This window comes from Rhinolophus sinicus, linkage group LG03, assembly GCF_036562045.2.
Source record: "Rhinolophus sinicus isolate RSC01 linkage group LG03, ASM3656204v1, whole genome shotgun sequence".
Taxonomy (NCBI): domain Eukaryota; kingdom Metazoa; phylum Chordata; class Mammalia; order Chiroptera; family Rhinolophidae; genus Rhinolophus; species Rhinolophus sinicus.
This window is the reverse complement of record NC_133753.1, coordinates 52,176,167-52,197,388: the sequence shown is the minus strand read 5'-3', so window position 1 is coordinate 52,197,388 and position 21,222 is coordinate 52,176,167. Positions and strand designations below refer to the sequence as shown.

The 21,222-nt window shown below is 34.0% G+C and overlaps 1 protein-coding gene across 5 annotated transcripts in view; it reads left to right on the top strand.

Annotated features, from left to right (window-relative positions):
• The first annotated feature begins 2,108 nt into the window (after positions 1–2,108).
• TCF12 (transcription factor 12) overlaps positions 2,109–21,222 on the top strand; it is a 106,512-nt gene continuing 87,398 nt past the window's right edge. For all 5 annotated transcript variants that reach the window (XM_074327695.1, XM_074327694.1, XM_074327693.1 and 2 more), the window contains exon 1: positions 2,109–2,173. The gene's annotated coding sequence lies outside the window, so the exon portion shown is untranslated. The remainder of the gene's footprint in view (positions 2,174–21,222) is intronic.

The window sequence follows — 21,222 nt, the reverse complement described above, 5'->3', positions numbered from 1 at the left end:
CTTCTTGGTCCGGCAGGATTTCTGATCCATTTTGATGAGGCGTGTGGAGGAGTGTGTGTCAGAATTGCAAATGTACAATCCTTTTAATAGTTTTGTGAGGTCATCAGATTCCAAGAATAAAAGAATAGAGTCCAAAACCCCAAAATATCACCTTGACTCTTGCAAGCAGTCTTACTTGTAAAGGATATATCCTTAAAGAGTTACAATTATTTTTTCATTTTTATTTATTTCATATGTATATTTTGAGAATTAAAATTCTTTATGTAGAACATACTACTTGATGGTGAGAATGTGAAGCAAATAGACTGTATTAATTAACCTGTTTTCATAAATCTGCATTTTTTGTGTTGATATCACTTCACTTGAATATGTGCTTAATCAGTAATAGCCAGTTAAGTGCTTCCTAAGACATGTGTTATAATATCCTAGTGGGCTTAGAATTATACACTTAATTATTAAAGTATTTTCTAATAACTAGCTTTGTTATCACAAGGATTATTTTGTATATCTAAAAGTTCAATAGGTGCCAAATTTAGAGTTGTTAGATTTCTGTTAGTTGGCTAGTATGTGTCATGTATGTGTCAATGTGTGGCATGTATGTGTGGCATGTATGTGTCAATAAAAATTATTGAACATTAGTCCATATGTTTCTAAGTTGTTTCTTTAAATTATGTACCGTATCAGTAAATAATTTAGAGTATCCCGTGTTACGTGTTTTTAAAATTAATAAACTATACATTTGTATACAATCACAAGCTAATAATTCACATAGTATATGGTAAAGTATTACGGTGAAGTTCAAATAACCTTAGTAACTTTAAATATTTTGAGTAACTTGTCAGATTTAATTACATTGTTTTTACCTCGGAATGGAGAAAAAGAATTCTTCCATTGTCATGGTTTATTTCTATCTCCATTTTTGATATTAACATCAAAACTGTTATCCCTGCAGAATCTTATCAAGTCACATGTCTATTTGTGAGGGATTGAGTTAAAAACAATATAATGTTTGCAGATTCACTTTACTGAACATACTTAAACTCCATTGTTTTAAAAAGTAAATGCGTAAGGACACTGCTGTCAGTTGTCAGTACTGTGGGACCCATCCGTTCTCCCTCGAGAGCGAGTCCGTCCCATTCCAGACGCTTGGCTGTCTGACTTTGGAACGACAGATACAGCCCAGCAGGAATTCTTATCCATTTCTGAGAAGAGTATAAATTGGCATCATGACGTCAGAGAATTGTAAGACAATACCTGTAAAGTTGAAAGTGTGTATTTTTAAATCTAAACACTTCTCTGTGTCTAGCCTGGAGAAACTCTTATGTGTGTGTCTAAGACATGTGCAGGTATATTTGTTTCAGTACTCTTCATGATAATAAAAAAGTAGAAACAGTCTTAACTATTTTTCAGTAGGGGAAGAGATCAACTGTGACTTTATCTGTGTAATGGGACATTTTCTAATAGTAAAAGTGAATGAACTAACTAGGTTTCTATTATCAACCTATATGCCAAAAACATAATATTGCACAGAAATGCAAATTTCAAAGGAGAGATGCTATGTAATCTCACCTGTTTAAATGTATTAAACACAACAGTAATGTGTATTGTTTGAGTACATGAATATGTAGTAAAAGATTAAAAATACACATGGGAGTCATATACACCAACTTTATGATGATGGTTATCTTGGAGTCTGCAGTGTGATTTGAGCTGTGTCTATACTGTTTTAATTTCCGAGAGAGAGGAGAGAAGGAACAATGTTCAATCCGAAGCAAATATGGGAAAATGTTACTCTCACTAGTGGGTACATGATCATACTGTTGGCTATATAGATGTCCATTCTTTTCCATTCTTCTGAATATTTTTTAATGTTTCAAAATGAAAAAGTATTTAATAAAATATATGTTACATGTAGAAAATCATTTGACTGTAAAACTGACTGGAATAATCATAAGCCTTTTAATTTTTTTTTATTGGATTTTATCGTCTCGTTTCTAATTTGTTGTCTGTACTTCCAAACCCATTATAATTACCATGAATGGTCTAGAAGTTGAATTGACTGTCAACAAATGAGGATTTTTATATAAAATTATTGCTTTGTTTTATAGGAAAAACATCAGAGAGAGGCTCATTTTCCTTATACAGCAGAGACACCGGATTACCAGGCTGTCAAGTAAGTTTAATAATTACAAAAGCTGTGAGATAATTTTTAACACGTAATTAAAGGTTCTAGTGGAGGAAGTAGAAATTTATCCAATTTATTTCACCATTATTTATGCTTTTAATTTGGGACTAAATGTGTTGGATTTTTAGCATTTAAACATATTTTCTTATACTCACTCTGTTTAAAATGGTTTCCCTTCACATTTCACCATACTGTCTTTCTCTATCATCATAGACTTTAAAAACTCATTTCCATTTTAACCAGAAGCAAAGTAGCAGTTATATTCCTACCCCTTTCCAAAATGCTTATCATTTCTGAAAATGATTTTTACGTATTTCCTAAAAAGAACAGTTGCTGATATCGCATGAAGAACTTACAATTGCTCTGTATAGCTTGAATATCCTATAACTTTAAACTTATTAATGTTGGAAATATTTTCGTTTTAGTCCTACATCTAATCAATTTTGTAGGCTTCCTATTGTCTCTTTAATTAGAAACTTTGTTTCACCTCTTCCATATTCCCTAGCGTGTTGCATATCTACTAATGGCCATCTAATCTGCTTTTGTCCTCATATCTTTAGCCTGAGAATCCTGAACACTCACTTACCACAGATTCCCATCAGAATCAAGCCAAACAGGATAGGAAGAGGAAAGGCAGGATGTACTAAACTTGTTTTCTACTGTCTGCATGTAGGCCCACCCTAATTTCATACATGGGCATATGAGCCATTTTTTACTGTCATACTAGCAATACTGCTCCATTTAATACATACCCTGTAATTGTGCCATTCAGAGTCAGAAGACCTAGGTTCAAAGCCCATCTCTACAAGTTACCACCTGTTGTCCAAAGAAGTCTTTTAACATTATATCCCATCTCTGCATTGATTTCCTCATTTGAAAAAAAGAATTAGCAATTTTTGCCTCCACCAACTATGTAGGTATCTAAAGGTTAAACTCCATGTACTTATAAAAGCATTTTACAAAATAAATGAATATTTTTTAAAGTTTTCCATTCATATAACCCAAAAAAAAAAACTACTTGAATCCTTAATATTTTTTTAATAGACCAAAAAGTTTGAGAGCCACTCGTCTAATGTTCACACCACTGCTAAACTTGAGAAAAAACTATTATAAACTCTTTGAAACTACAGCTGCATCTAATAAATCATAGTTAATGCTTATATTAATGAGGTTTGCTTTATATTTTCTAAAACTCTCTTGGCAAAAGTATTGCTAGTTAAAATCAGTGGTTAGCTCTATTTATGTAATTCTCCAATTTTGCGAAGATGAATGTTAACAGTTTTTGCCAAGGATTGACATGTTTGTACCAGAATTCTCATATCAAAAAACATGTATTTCAAATGTGCACATATATAGTGGTCTAATAACAATTGCTACCATTTACTGAGCACTAACTGAGCCCAGGCATTGAATTAAACATGACCACATTTTATCCTTTTAACAATACCCATTTTGCGGATTAGCAAATGGGTGTTATCCAGAGGTGTTAAGTAATTTGCTCAAGGCCATACATCTAGCAAGTGGTAAACCTTCTAAGTTCATGCTTGATGTTTTTAACTATGATGTAACTAGACAGCACCATAAGAATCCCTCAGATTCCTAGTCTATGCCATTACTTCCCTCCCATTTTAACTTGTTTTTTCTAGAAGGGGCCTGGAAATTTATATTTTTAACAAGTGCCTGAGGTGATTCTGATTGACGTGGACTGGGGATTATGCTTTGGGAAACCCAGTTCCTCTGTATATGCCAAATATAAGCATATATGGAATATTTTTTTAAAAAGAAGTAGAAACTATAAGATTGCTGTTTAGCAATTGTTTATAACATGTTGGAGAGATCAGACCAGCCTGTGGAAAAGAGAAAAATAAGATTACTGGAATGTATGAAATATAAAATAATAACATTGCTATGTATAAGAAGATTTAAAGCTATTCAAGTGAGGGAAAGATTTGTTTATGAAGAATTCACAGAAGCACTGCATGAGCTCCAAAGAGGAAGCTAAAATTTAGCACAGAAGAGAGAAGATTATACTGCAACAAGGACAAATACCATCAATGAAGACAGGAGGGCTTTTAAAACAAGCAAAAGGATTCCTTAATGTGAAAAGAACGATGGCATTGCTATTTATTATTGTTACTTACTTCTGACTTTGTTTCAGTTTATAGGAGAAATTATGATGGGTGGTACCAGCTGGTTTAAGGCCTAAGTAGGAAGCAGAGGATATTCAAGTGTTAAAAGAGATGTATCATTTCCATTCAAAGAAAAACCTGTATTTCTAACAGAACTTATTATAATGGGTCAGAAAAGAAAAAAGTACACTGAGACAACTAATTGGCTGCCATTTTTGTCTTGCCAGTTCACAAGCGACATAAAAATCTTGTGAACATAAAAATCTTTACCAATACTATGATAATACAAGGAAATATAAACAGTGACTACAAAATTATGTCCGAATACCACTTGAAACTATTTTTCTTCAACAACATCCTCCAAGGAACATTAACTCTGCTATTAATGTACATAAAATACTGCTGACATACTGCAAAATTCAGGCTAATTTAATAATGCCTGATGGGTCTTACTTCATGTTAAGATGATGTAATAATATGTTGCTAAATGAGTCTCCTCATATTACCTTCACATCAATTGCATAACAGATGAGCCATTAAAAGGAAACTTGTGTAGCAGTATCACTAGAAACATTGATAGTTCATTCTGCAGTTGAATTTTTTTTATTGATTCAACACAGAGCATAGAAGCCAACATCTTTATTAACAATAGGTACAATACTTTAAAAACTGCCATCATGATGTGAAAATCCTTTTGTCATTACAACAGTTTCTTATTGGAACCTATTACATATTTATTCAAGTTATCTGTATATGTTTTTCTCAAAGTGTTCAAACCTAGAACAGTAAAAGTCTTTTTTCCCCCCAAAGATAGTTAAGTTTCAGCAGAGTTCAGATACTACACGCTTGAGAAAATGACAGTTAACTTTAAGAACTCAGTTAACAGTTAAAAGAAATCACAAGGCAATTTAGAAAGTAATTTTAACTGAATTGTAATGAAATATTATATAACAAAATGTGTTGGTGCAGCTAAAGCAGTGCCTAGAAAAGATACAGCTTTAAATGCTTATATTTGAAAAGAAGTTCTACAATGCATGACCAAAAACACAAAATAAGTAGAAAAGAGGAAGAAATACAAATAAAAGTAGAAATCAATGTAATATTACACAAGAGAAAACTAACAAAGTCAAAATTTGGTTGCTTGAAAAGACCCATGAAATTAACTCCTAGCTAGACTGATTAAGACAAAAGAAGAATGGGAAAGGAGAGGAAAGAACACAAATTACCAATACTTAGAATGGGGAAAAGGTTTATCACTGTATATTGTATATACGTTAAAAAGACAATAAAAAAATATTGTGAATAACTTAATTCAGTCAGTGTGACAACTTAAGTGAAAAACAAATTTCTTTAAAAATACCAAAAGGGGACAAGATGAAACAAAAAGTCTGAGTAGCCCTATATTAATGAAAGTAAATTTATCTCAGAAAGTTTCCCACAAAGAAAACTTGAGGTTGATATACCGTATTTTCCTGTGTGTAATGCATTCCTGTGTATAATGCACATCCACGCTGTTGGCCCAAACTTTCAGGGGAAAAAAATCTTTTGTTTTAATTTTTTAATTCAAATTTGTATTTGTTTATATTTAGGTATTTGTTTTTTGTATTATAAAGCAATTTTAGCATTTATTTTTTAACTATTTTGGTACAAGAAATTTCATGTAACAAGTAATTACAAAACACAAGAACACAGATACAAGGTACAAGTAATTTTATGTACTGGTAACAAATTATGATATTTATGCATCATAGAAGACCAAGAACTCTTCGTTGTTGCAAATTCATAGTAAGTTCAAAATCATTTATCATATTCCAGGGTAGTATTTTGCATATGGATATCGTTATTAATTTCTAGAGTTACACTTTTAAGTCATAAGCATAAATAAAAGAATAAAAATATTTATGTTGATACAGAACTAGTACTATCCATGTATAATGCGCATCCTTATTTTTCCCTCACAACTTTGGGCAGAGAAGTGCACATTATATATGGCAAAATACGGTAATTTGGTTGGTGAATTTTTTCAAATTCTTAGAGAAAAAAATAACCCAATCTTATACAAACTATTCAAAACTAGAGGGGGGAGCACTTTGCAGCACATAAAATGAGGTGAGCAACACCCTAATACTCAAACTGCACATCTGGTTTGTACCAGAAATGAAAGTTTGGCTTAACATTTGAAAATCAATCAATTTAGTTCACCACATTAACAGAATTAAGGAGGAAACAAATACGGTTATTTCCATAGATGTAGAAAGGGATTCAACAAAATCAAGTACTCATGATAAAACCTCTCAACAAACTAAACATAGAAAGCAGCTTCCTCAGTTAGATAAAAGACATATATGAAAGATCTGTAGCTGAGTAAATTAATGGTGAAAGACTAATGTTTTCCCCTTATTGTTAGGAACAAGGTAAGAATTTCTACTCTCACATTTGATTTTTACGTCCAGGCCAGTGTTATAAAGCAAGAAAAAAGCGTCAAAATTGGAAAGGAATAAATTGTGATGAATGTACAGGTGACATGTTTGTGTACATGGGAGATCCTAAGGAATCATCAAGAAAACTTCTGGAACTAATAAATGCTTTTAGCTATATCACATGATACAAAGCCAGTCTAAAAAACCTATTGTATTTCTGTAAACTAGCAATGAGTAAAAGGAAATGAAATTAACAAAATAGTACAGTTTATTGTCACATCAAACAGCGTAAAATACTGGATGATAACTTTTAAGAAAACATTGTAAGATTTCAACAATGGAACTATTATATAAAATACACTAGTCTCCCCCTTACTTGTAGGAGATATGTTGCAAGACACCCAGCGGATGCCTGAAACCACAGACAGTACTGAACTCTATACACACTATACTGTGTTTTTTCCTATACATGTGTACTTATAATAAAGTTTAATTTATAAATTAGGAACAGTAGGAGATTAACAACAATAATAAAAAAGAAGAATAACAATGTACTGTATGTAATAAGTTATGTGAATGTGGTTTCTCTCTCTCAAAATATAGTAGCCCCCCCATATCCATGATTTCACTTTTTGTGGTTTCAGTTATCTTGGTCAACTGCAATCTAAAAAATATTAAATGGGAAATTCCAGAAATAAACAATTCATAAATTTTAAATTGTGTGCTAGTCTGAGTAGCATGATGAAATCTCACACTGACCCACTCCGTTCCGCCCAGGACATGAATCATCCCTTTGTCCAGCATTTCCACACTGTTGATGCTACTTGCCCACTGGTCACTTAGTAGCCACTTTGGTTATCAGATTGATCCATATTTTACTTGGTAATGACCCCAAAGTACAAGAGTACTGATGCTTGCAATCCTGTTATGCCAAAGAGAAGCCATAAAATGCTTTCTTCAAGTGAAAAGGTATGTGCATATAGGGGGAAAAAACATAGTATATAAAGGCTTTGGTACTAGCCATGGTTTCAGACACTCACTTGGGGTCTTGGAACATATTTCCTACAGATAAGGGGGACTATTCTGTGTTAACTATATTGTACTCACCTTTCTTGTGATGATGTAAAGTGATAAAATGCTTACATGATGAGATGAAATGAGGTGTGATTGACAGAAGGCATTTGTGACATAGCGTTAGGCTTCTGACTATACATAATCAAGTTTATGGTTGCTTTATGGTCAGTGTGAGATTTCATCACACTACTTGGAATGGCACACAGTTTAAAATTTATGAATTGTTTATTTCTGGAATTTTACATTTAATATTTCAGACTGTGGTTGACTGGATAACTGAAACTGCAGATAAGGGAGGACTACTGTAGGGCGGAGAGAAATCAAAAAGGTCTAAATAAATAGATACGCCATGTTCATGAATTGAAAGACTCAACATCATTTAGATGTCAGTTCCATTGCACCATAGGTTTATAATCAGAATTCCAGGAGATTTCTTATAGACATTGACAAAATGATTTAAAAGTTCATTTGAAAAGGCACAGGATGAAGAAGAACCAAAACAATTTTGAAAAGAAGAAAGGAGGAAGGACTTATTTTATTTGACTTCAGTGCTTACTCTAAAGCAATACTAATCAAAACAGTGTGGTATTCATTTAAAGATTGAGAAATATATTTGGGAACAGAATAGAGTCTGAAAAGGACCCACACCTGTGTGGGAAATGATGTTTGATGAGAGCATCCCAGCAATTCAGTGAGAATAGGAACATCTCTTTTAACATATGGTGCTGAAACAACTATATGTCAATATGAAAAAACAAAGAACTTCATTCCTGCCTTACATCATATACAAACATAAACTTGAGATAAATCATGGATTTAAAAATGAAAGCTAAAATAATGAAGTCGCTAGGGAAAAAAAATAGATGACTATCTTTGTCACTTCAGTGTAAACAAAAATTTATTGGGGAAGACATAGAAAGCATAAAACATAAAAGAAAAATTGATCAGTTGAACTTAATCAAAATTAAAAACCTGCGTTTATCAAGAAAATGAAAAGCCACAGAGCAGGAAAGTGTATTTGCAGTACATGTATCTGACAGTGGACTTACATGTAGAATATATAATGATCCCTGACAACTAAATAATAATAAACAAGCAACCCAATTTTTTTAATGGACAAACACTTAAGCAGATACTTTACAAAAGAAGATATACAAATGGGCAATCAGCATATTTTAAAATGCTCACATTATTAGTTATCGGGCACATGAAAATTAAAACCACAGTGACATACCAGTACACACCTACCAGAATACTTAAAAAGCTGATACCATTGCTAGTAGGACTGTAAAATGGTACAATGACTTTAGAAAAATAGCAGTTCCTTATCAAGTTAAATATGCATGTACCCCATGGCTCAGCAGTTTTACTCCCCAGTATTTATCCAAGAGAAGTGAAAACATTTTTTACAAAATGTTTTCATCAAAAATGTTCATAGCAGCTTAATTCATTATAGCCTAAAACTAGGAACAACCCAGATATTCTTCAACAGGAGAGTGGACAGATGACCTGTGTTTTGTTCATGCACTGAATGTATTCAGCAATGAAATGGAATGAGCTAATGATCTGAGTAATGTTATGCTGAGTGAAAGGGGCCAAATGTCAAAAATACTGTATGACTCCCTTTATATTACTGTCCATAATAGGCAAAACTATCATGTGTTGATAAAAATCAAATCAGTGATTGCCAGTGGGAGAAGGGTTCCACTGTAAAGGGACCCCCATTTCCAAAGTGATGGAGATGTCTTCTGTCTTGATATGCATTCATCAAAACTGACTGAGTAGTGTGCTTAAAATCTGAACATTTTATTTTATGTAAAGAACAGCTTAGTTTTTAAAAAGTAAAATGAAAAGAAATGCCGTGTAGCATCTAAGAAACTTAAAATACTTAGTAATAAATTTCAACAAAAGACGTACAAGACCTCAACACTGAAGACTGGTAAACATCCCTTAGAGAAATTTAAAAAGACCTTAGCAAATGCAGAGATATACCATGTTCATGAATCAGAAGATAATATTCTTAAAATGTCATTTCTTCCCAAATTGATCTGAAGATTAAATGCAATCTAAACTATAACTCCACCGTGTGTGTGTGTGTGTGTGTGTGTGTGTGAGAGAGAGAGAGAGAGAGAGAGAGAATTTATAAGCTGATGTTAAAATTTCTTTGGAAATACAAAAAACCTAAAATATCCAATGCAGCCTTGAAAAGTGAAGGGCAAAGTTGGAGAATTTATGCCACCTGACTTTAAGACCAAGTATAATGCTATAGTAATTCAGCAGCACAGTACTGGCACAATTGAGAACTATGACATTAAAACAGAATAGAGCCCAGAAGTGTAGTCAGGCTTATGTAGTTTGTTTCGTGAAAGGGCTATATATGCAAATCTGTCCCCAAACACCAAAGGTGCTGAGAGTCCAAAGACCAAGGCAGACAAGTCCAGCTTGTCAGTTTAAAGAGTTTAATAGGGGCTTACATACAGAAAGCAGTCTCAGGCAGCAGCAAGATGAATGGATTTCTGCACCTTCCACCCCTCAGACCAAGTGCTTGTATCTCCTAAGCAATGAAGATGCATGGATGATCAAAAGGACCAGGTGCTGGGAGGTTCTGGTGCCAGAGCAAGTTAAGAGATCTCCTCGCCCCAGAGAGAGAGCTACTGGGAGTCCTGTGATTGGCCCAGAGCTCTGTGTATACATTTCAGAGCTCACCTGGGGGACAGAAATGGGGTTAAGCATCTGGGTTCACCCAGATGTCAAGATAGCCAATTAGTTTTAAGATGGCGTCACTTATATTCCACACACAGATCATTTGATTTTCAACCACGTTTGCCAAAGTAGTCCAATGGGTAAAGGAAAGATTTTGAACAAAAAAATGCAGTAACATGTAGATATTCATATGGACAAATAGGAACGTCAGTCCTCTCACTGAACACAAAAATTATTCAAGTTGAATCCTAGACATAAATGGAAAAGTTAAACTACAAAGATTTAAGAAGAAAACACAGGAGATTATCTGCTCATGTGGGTTAAGGAAAGGTTTTTTACACAGAATATAGAAAAAAATAACCACAAAAGAAAAAATAGAAAATTAGACTTCATCAAAATTAAAGACTTCTGCTCATCAAAAGTCATTGGTTTGGGGGGGAAAAAAGAATAGACAAGCCACAATCTGATCCACAAGATTTACAAAACATGGATCTGACAAAGGACTGATAGCCAGGATGTAGAAAGAACTCCTACAACTCTATGAGAATAAGGTTACCCAAGACTCCGACAGTTTTTGTCTTCATGACAGTATATTTAAGTGCAATGGATGAACCAATTTCCATTCCCTTCTAGACTTGTAATTCTATGGTCATTTCAAGAACAGGCTCATTTCTAGTTGGTAGCATGATTGCAAGCTGCTACATAAAAGGTATTGGTATAGCTACTTCTCCTTTGTCTTTCATTCTCCTCCTTCCTTCCCCATTAAGGTTTCTCTCCTAAGGAGGACAATTTTCCTTAGCCAGTGAGAAATGACATTTTAGAGTTTGAACTATGTTACCTGATGGAGTGATTTCTTACAGTACACTGGTATATAGAGAAAACCCTAAAGAATGAGAGCAATGGAATAAATTTCCAGCCTAGATATCCATAAGAATATAATGAAGTCTTGCTGCTGTAGGGGAGGAAAGTTTTCCTCAGCCCTCTTAGGGTCCCTGACTGGGTCTGAAAAGCAAACCAACAAATTAACAGGAGAAAAGCATACAAATTTATTTAATGTTTTACATGACCCAGGTGCCTTCATAAGGAACTGAAAGAAACAGCCTATTTTATGCTAGGTTTGATGATGAGTGGACAGTTTGGGAGAAATATGATAGATTAAGGAGTATGAGGTTAGTGTAGTAAACAGCGGAGGGGGGAGGAGGGAGTTTTGAAAGGCCTGTTTATTCGGATTTTTCTTGGCATCCCTTTGTCTTTGGAGATAAGGATGCTCCTTTCCTCCAGGTATCTGGAGGACACCTCTCACATTGAAGACGTTAAGACCTGTTTGAGGGAGAAGGGCTGGGGTGGAGAGAAAGGATCACAGTCACCTTCCTCCTTCTGCGGGTTTCTCAAATCCCTCAGCTTCAAGTGTTCAGTAGGCTACGATACCATATTTTGGGGTGGTGCTTCCTTTTTGGTGTGCTTTTACTTTTTAAGTTTTTAAGTTGATAAGACATTTTAATGCATTTTAAATGATTTCAGTAACCCTAATTGTTTAATCTCGATATAGTTTGGTTTGAGATAGTTCTTTTTCAGATTTCTGTAAATTTAAAATAAATGTCTTAAGTATTTGAGATTATTTGCTTTATCTCAAGCCCACTTTTAATCAAATAACAGAATAAAAGAATTAAAATCAGTCCTCAAGAAACTTAACATTCTAGCTGGGGGAGACCAGCTGTGTACACATAAAATTAACTAAAATGATAAGATGATCCATAGTAAATCTCAAGTAAGTATCACAGATGTAAGTTAGAACTCAGAAGAGAGGAAAATGAATGTGATACAGAGAAGATTTTGCGAAGTATAGAACTCTAATCTTGGAGGACCTATAAAATTAGACAAAGTAGAGAAGAGGATATCTTTGGGAAAGAAATCTTATGACTGATGAAATAGAGGCAATAATATTCAACACATTATAGCTGCTTCCTTAATTTTCTTCTACCAGAACTATAAACTGATAGGTCACCAGCTACTTGTTTGTTGTATTTCACAGGCACGTAGCTCTGTGCCTGACAAATAGAACGTATCGATGAATAAATACCTTTTAATGAGTATATTTTAAATGAAAAAAAATAAGTGAATGTGTATTCTATTCTAGGAGTAGTAGCATTTTAGTTTGGCTTGAATGAAACATTATTTAGGAGACCCATGTGAGATGTTTGAATTGTAAGGACGATGCTTGAATGCCTAAGCAAAGAGCTTGTATTTTACACTGTGAGGGTTTGGCACGATGTCTCTTAGAAAGTTAAGCTCTGGTTCAGTATATACAAGAGAATTTATAAACTGGAGACAAGGAAACTATTTGAGATGTTACTGTGGTAGGCCACGTGTGAAGAACAGTGGGATGGGAGGTAGTTTAGACATAATCTTAGTTCTCATATAACAGCAGCACACTGTGAGTGTTAAAAGATAATTTTTTTAAAATGGCTTAAATCATGACTCCTACAGATATAAAAATGAATGTGTGTGAATTAGTGAAGAAATTTGCAAGGTGTTAGAACCAATTCAAAGAAAAATCTAAAAGCAGACACATTATAGATCAAAATTATGGAAATTAATGTTCATATGGAATGGAGGCAAAACTATTTTTTCCCTTTGGAGGAAGATGTTGGAGGTATTGAGGGTAGGGGAGGAATGTTCATCTCTTCACTGGATATAATTTTTTTGCAGGTCTGTCCATAAGAATTATTTTGCATTGCTATCAGTTACCTATAACTTACAGAGTTGTAAAATAGCTCCCATTAAAATGAGACTCAGGTACCTGAAAAGATGTACTCTAGGCCAGGGGTCAGCAAACTATGGCTGCTAGCCAAATATCCCTACCCTTTTCCTTTTTTGTAATGGTTTTATTAGAACATAGCCATGCCCATTCATTTACATATTGGCTATGCCTCCTTTCTTGCTACAAAGATGGAGTTGAATCTTTACAACAGAGATGATATGCTCCAGCTTGAATGTTTTCTATCGGGCCCTTTACAGAACCAACCATGCTCTAAGATAATGCATAACTCCATCCAAGCACAGTTTTTTCCTATGCGGATACATGTTTCTGACAATTAAGAGAAACAGGGGCTTTCATATGTGGCCAATCATATACTGGCCTGCTGTTTCCTCTAGAGAATTAATTAAAGCTAGTTTTAAAAAGCAGTTTGGGTGTTTCTTTACAAAACAACAAACCTAATAGTAGGGACCTTTAGCCTTTGGCTCAATTATTATCAACATAATATTTAGGACAAGAAATTGACGTTGTATACCATTCTGAGCAAATGCATTTCAAAACCGGCGTAAATAAACTAAAAATCATTCAGAGAAGAACTCACAAATAGTATAGTAACTTGCAACTCTAGCGTATAGAGAATGATTGAAGGACTGAGGGCTATTTAGTTTTAAGAAGGGAGGACGCTGATGATATGAGAAGCATCTTCAAATATTTGAAGCATAATTTTGCTTGTTCTGTAACTTTTTAAAACTTTGGACAGTGAATAGGAGTTAAGCAGTCCTGATTTTAACTTAATATAAGAATGTTCTCAAGGGATAGAATATTCAACCTTGGTAGTTAGTGACTTCCTTCTCACTGGATGTGTTCAAGCAAAGGCTAGGCATAAACTTTACTAGGATTTTTATAATAAAGTATTAGAGCATCTTTTGTTTGATTGAAATAAAAGACCTTAAAATGTTCTTCCAATTTCGTGAGCTCCCTAGTGATAAGTAAAGGGCTTTCCAAGAGATGCTGATGATCCATCTGAGGTTGGAAACCAGAAATTATTATTGACATTAACCTATATGGTTTTATATGTGTTTTGATTTTTATTCTGCTAGTACTCAGTAGATTAAATGTAGACGTATAGAGGGCAAATATTTAAATTGATATAGTGATCAGGTTTGCAGGCCAATTAGATAGGTTAATGACAATAATAACACATAATGGCTAGCATATATCAGACACTCACTAGTGCCAGGCATTGTGCTAAGCACCTTACAGACGTTTATTTCACTTAGTCCTTGTAGTACTCTATGAAAAGTGTTGTTGCTGCTGCTGCGGCTATTACTATTATTCATCCTATTTGACAGTTAAGGAACCTGAAGCCTCAGGGGTTATATGATTTATCCAAGGTCTCATAGCTGATAAGAGGCGTAGGGATAGAAGCATTGAGGTAGTGATGAGATAATGGTTACTATGTGGTCTAGTTTTCCAAGGAAGGAAATGAAGCCATGATTACACTTTGGGACTGGAAAAGAAAGGTCAAGATATTGGATGTCTTGGGAACGAAGTGCAATAAGCAGTAAGTAGGTGATGGTGCTGTAAGAATAAGTTACGGCAGAGTTGAACATTGGACTTAAAATTTTCAGAAGTTATGTAGTTCCCAGTGCTAATAGCATCCTTTTGGGAGTAGATGATTTGATGGTGATTAGAGGATTGTTAGAGTCAGGAATATTAAGAAGACCGAAAAGTTTTGTACTGGATCAGTGTTGAAGCTCTCCAAGAAATGATTCACTCATGAATTAGCCTTGCACATGTGAAAGGGCCTTGCACAATGGCTGGCACACAGTAGGTGGTCAGAAAATGTTTGAATCTGAATCCTGTGATCTAGGAAAGAGCACATTAGAGCAAGACAAATAAACCATCAGCTGCCTGCAGAGTGAGCTTCTACGCTCTGTGAGTTGTTTGGAACATAGGTAAAATAAATAGCTTTGTGGGAGGAAAGTCTCATCTTGAAGTATCAGGCAGTAGGCAGTTTTAATTTCCTGCATCTGTTAAAAGGCCAGAGAGAGTTAGATTATGTAGGGGTTACTTGGCAGGGAAAAAACTTCATTGTTTCTTTGTTTCTGTTCTCTCAATAAAACTTGCTAATTATACTTTTGTTGGTTCTTAGTGCTCTTTGGGAACATGTTTCAAAATTCAGTTCTTTCTTTTGTGAACTTATTTAATGTGAAAAGAGTTGTTAAATAATGGCTACAGATTAGACACCATCTCCAGGGGGAAAATGAAAAAAGAGGTGACTACAGACTGGGTATTACATGCTAATAAGGGGTTGTTGTGTACTGGGGGTCGAGGCGGGGTTGTAACCAGAGCAAGGGCGGAGAGATGGCAGAATAAATGAAGCAGGGTCATTAGGATGCTGACAGTTGTTCAAGCTATTAATAGATGAAAGTTCATGAAGGTTCAGTGTACTGGTTTTTTTCCTACTTCTGTTTATATTTGAGAATTCCAAAAATAAAGTTTACATTTTTTTAAAGATGTCCAGTATAGAATGTTTCAGTTTAAAAAGTATTACATGCGTAACTACAGAGGGTGCCAAAAAAATGTATACACATTATAAAAAAGGAAAAAAAAACTATTAAAGTTCAATATATACCGATAACAAAAGATAAATACAAGTCATGTGTATACATTTTTTTGGAACCCCCAGTATATGCCTAGTACTATAATTGGGTTTTGTGTCAGTTACTCTTAATTGTATTCTTGAAAATGCAAGGGATTGGACAGTGGGGGTATTGGTTTACTAAATGTGAAAGCAAGCATTAAAGGGAAAAGGAGTGGCTTCAAAGTATTAGAACCTCTGCTGAAAATCTTAGCATTACATACTACCACCCGCAAAAGAGAAATGACATTTATATCTCCAGGCCTTCTAATGTTGGTTAACACATCTTTTGTATTCATAGACTAAATGACTCAAAGGCTTACTAGTAGCTTTGCAGATGACTTTCAGAAGGCTTAATTTAATAAGGAAGTTTCTAAATTCAGACATTCAGAAAAACTTACTTAGAAGACATACTTAGAATATGCCCACTCCTAACCTCCTGAGAGTCTGCCTTCAAGAAATCCCTTATGCCATTTTTTGGACGTAGGACTCTTTGTGGAAGCCCATAAAATCCTGAAAGAAAGTTATTGCACATTTGCAATTATTTAAATACTAGATATATTAAAATGGCTTTTAGCTTGTTCTCTTCATATAGTTCTCTTATTTCCAAAAATCTTTCTTTTGTTGATTTACATCCCAAATCTCTCTACCTTGATATCTTTTTATTGGCTGATGGCAGGATTCAAGAGCAAAGTTTAGAGGAAAAAATTAGCGAATAGGAAATACTAACATGGTAAAAATTTCCCTCTGTTGCTGATAATTAAAGAAGATTGTGGAAAGTAAACTGCTAAGATTACAATGTTTTAGTAATTTAATAGTACATAGGTAGTTTCTTTTTTCTCTTTTTTAAGCCAGAAAGATTGAGCTGATTGCGTTGGCAGGATGCATTTGATGGATGACTGTTATTATCTTCTCAAACCTGCATGACACTTTAAGTATAGAAAATGATAATTAAATTTTCAAGAGACCATGTTGAGATTATAAGATTTGGGACTTGTAAAAGAACTAGCACAACAGTTGGCTAGTGGTGGTTGGTGTGTTTTCATTAACCTGGGAAAAAGGAATAGGAGCACCTCAGGTTTTCTCTTACTTTGTTTCCCCATACATCTCCACTCCGCACCCCCCGCCCCAAATTAATATCTTGTCCAATGTGTTGGTAATGACTTGGAACTATTCAGGTTGCACAAAGCGTTTAATGAAATCTTGTCTTAGACAAAACACTAGAGAGGATCATAATTAATGTCTCATTTTCTGCCAGTTGCTATTGATTACTCATTCAAGATCCCTTTGTTCTCAGAATGATAACAACTGTACTTTGCATCACTATCTAATGAGATTCTCAGGATAGAATTCTTTAACAACACGCTGATAATTGCTAACATATCCCTGGAATTTCAATGTAAATTAATTTGCATCATAATACAATTATTTCACAAATGTCAGTGTTTTCCAAATTCAAAATTTATTAGTCTGTTTTTAAATTATTTGTAGAAAATTAACAGAAGACCGATACATTATTAAAGCCCAACATTTATGTTATGCCCTGAGTTCCTCTTAACTCTCCGAGATTTTTTATTGTGACTTGGGGTGAGTGGCTTCTTTGTCACTCTTCTGAAACTTCAAATGGACTTACAGATAAAGTGTACTGTGATTTTTCTAAGTTAAAAAAAATTGCAAATATGATAATACTATACTAATTTTGCATACCACTTCAGGGGTGTAATATAGGCATGAAATTAAGGAATTGTAGAATGTACAAAAAGCAGAGGTTTCATGAGTCCATATTAAATTTTTTTAATTTTTTGAGATATGTGACTATAACATTAAGTACTCTCCATCTTATTTTCCTAGAAAACAGATTAATGATGAGTTAGTACTTCAAATTTTTAATCATAAAATGAGGCTAATAATTTTTGACATAGAGTTAATTATGTCTGTATTCGATCTGAAGTTATGGATATAAAAGTATATGTAGTACAGTGTTTGGGCTAAGACATTTAGCGCTAAAAAGCAGTTCTTAGGAAGCAAGCCTGTCTTTATCAACATTTCAAATGCTTTCCCTTTCAAGAATAAAGAAAATCGAAATGACTGCAGTGATTCTGAGTCCTCCTGGCTATTGAGCAGCACAATTTTTACATAGGATGTGCTTCTGTGTTCCTAGTAAATCACATGTATTTTCCCTTCCAATATAATGAAGAAGAAGTTGCATTAGTAAATGAGTCAGCCATGCCCACTACTTTATTTCTCTCCTCTAATTTTCAGTTAGTATCACCATGAAGGCTTACACTGAATAGCCTTTTTAAGTTCACATTTTAAGTCGAGAATTCTCAAGCACGTGAAGAGGGAGGGAGAACTTAAAAGAATAGTTATCCCATAGGCTACTAAAGGTCCTTATAAAGAAATGGGGCTTTTATTTACTGGTTTGTCATATGTAATTCAAAAATGAAACTTACTTGCTGTAGGGTTTATTACAATAATCTTTTATTACAATAATCTAGTGTTTCAGGGATAACCCTTCATTGATTATTCTTCAGTAATTGGATACATTTTTCACAGATGAGGTTCTAGATGACTATTAAAACAATTGTTTTCTAAGCATGTGCTAAGAAATTTAGTGCCGTGTCATTTCAGAATTCTAATTCTGCCTTTCATAAGACAGCTCCGCAGAAGAAAGCTGCTTTGCCTAGTTCGGTGTCCTCCGGGATATTTGTGTATTCTTTTTGCCTGAGATACCTCCAGGACAAGATCAGTGGTAATCAATAATGCTTCTCATTTGTTTTATGCTGGCAGAAAAATCAAGAACATGAGCTATGTAATTTTATTTCAAGGAAAAATTAGTTTATTATGTGTGCTTTCGTGTTACCAACATTTTTAAAGACTCAAAGGAAAAATATATAATTTTGTTAGTGGTAGAATATCAAAATGTTAGGCTTATATCGGTTAGCCTTTGATTTTTTAGTTATATTTTCCATTAGCTTCATGGTTATTACATATTGCCTAGATTATTAAGTCTTTGTGGGGGAAAAAAACTTATGTTAAACTTCTTGTGTATGTATTTCTTATAGGACTGAACAATTTATTTTAGTGAACAGGATAAAATACCATCTTGTGTTCTTAAAAGGAAACAATTTCTTCTACACTTAACTTTGCCTGATCATGTAGCTTATGATACAGATTAAACATGGGGAAATGGTTATTTCTATGATTAGGACATCTGAGTGAAGAACATCTTCTGTATTTTTGTGACATTAATATTCATTATAGAACAAGAAGACAAGGTATTTCCTAACCATATCTCCATATTTGTCTATAGTAAGGAGAAGGGTTTAACAACACTAAAATTGGTGACAAGTAAACTTTTTTCCTAAAAAAACTTGTTCTCCTTCTTTTTCTTCCTTTGTTTCATGCGTGTGTTCAAAATCAACCTGTTAATGTTCTGTAGATAACTCAACTTTAGGATTGTAATCCACTAACTCCTGTATAGGTCACTTATATTTCTTCAAGTTATCAATCTTATAAATAATACTAGGTTCCTGGACTATCGCAGAAGTTTTGTTGTATTGCGAAAAAGAGCTTCTGAAACAGACCTAGATTCAAATGAGGGTTCTTTCTACCGCTTGCTATCTGTATAACATAAAATCTATATAATAATTAAGATTGCAGTAAACATTAAATGAGGTAATACATTTGAAAGTGTGCTAGTGAATCCTTGAAATTTATTCTGATTTTCTCTAACTTTTTATTTTGAAAAATTACAAATCCACAGAAAAGGTATAAAACTAGTACAATGAGCATCTGTGTGCTCAATAACCGAGTTTCATTAATTAACATTTCACCATACTTGTATATACATTCCTTTTTTTTCATTCATTATGTGTTTATATATGTTTGTATGCCTAATGTGGGTTTATACACACTTCTGCTGAATCATTTTAAGGAATAAGTTGGCATTTTTCTATTTATCCTTGGTTTAGGTTGAAACAGTTTGATTCTGTCACACTCCTCTTTGGATTTAGCCTCTAATTGTCACCTTCTCTCTAGGGGCCTGCCTGTGTTAGCATAGTCCTTGGGAGGTGTAACTCACCCAGCTTCCATTCAGTGCACACAAGATCTCCTTACTTAGGACAAACAACTTGTGCTCAGGAAACAGAATTTCAAATGTCACTCATCTTATTTTCATTCTGCTGTGATACTTAGAATGTGGTAATCTATGGGGAAATAAAAAATAAAATTAAGTTTTTTGTTTTTCACTAGGGCAGGCCTACAGCCATGCTACTTTTACTTAAGCCTTATTTACCACTCCCTGTAATCCTGCAAGCTAATTAGTAATACAACCATTTATAGAAAAGGAAAAAGATACATTAATGTTAGATAATTTGCCCAGAATAATAGTCAAGATTTGAACTCAGGGTAGCTACCTCCAAAGCCCATGTTGTTTCCAGTACATCAGAGTTTTTGTAAACGTTTCATCCACTTTTAGGAATATAAGAAACATGCTTTCCTATTCATGGTTTAGATTATTTGATGCCTCTTTCAGTCTTTATGATGACTATTCTTTGAAGAAATAACTCATTTTACTCATCTGAAAGTTTATGTGTCTTTATCTTATAACTTAAGCAGGCACACTTATTCACCATCCTCCAAATTCAGTCTTTTGTTCCTCCATCAAAACATTACATAAAGGATTGATAAAAATTTTCCAAAAGGTGTAGATAGTAAACATTTTAGGCTTTGCAGATCATATATTCATTCTCTTTTAACTACTCAATTCTCCCACTGTGGCACGAAAACAGCCATAGCTAATACATAAAGTAATGGGTGAGGTTGTGTTCCAATAAAGGTATTTTTAAAAACGGGCCCAATTTGACCTGCAGACTATGGTTTGTTGACCCCTAGTATAGATCATCGTGTTATATGTCCATTAAAATTCATATGCCAAGGAAATACTGTGAGGAGCACTGTTAATAGACATGAGCACAATTCCTCTCGTGTATTTGCTCATATGTGTACAATGACCAGTTTTGTATGTGCCTTCTACCTGAGAAAAGGCAGATGAAGTAATAACTATAGCAGGTGCTTCAAAAACATGATATCATGAAAGTCAGTTTTGCTCTGAGCAGGGAATATCCTAAAAGACTAGTGTTGTTTAAAGGAAAATTTCAAGGTACATGACTCCTGCCATCAAACATGTGGTAATAATATGTTCTATCTAACACACTATGAGCCTATTCTGATAGCTATTTGAAGAATGTGAAATGTGCCTAACAGGGGCAAAAAAGAAAGAAAAACACAAAACATATGTGACAATG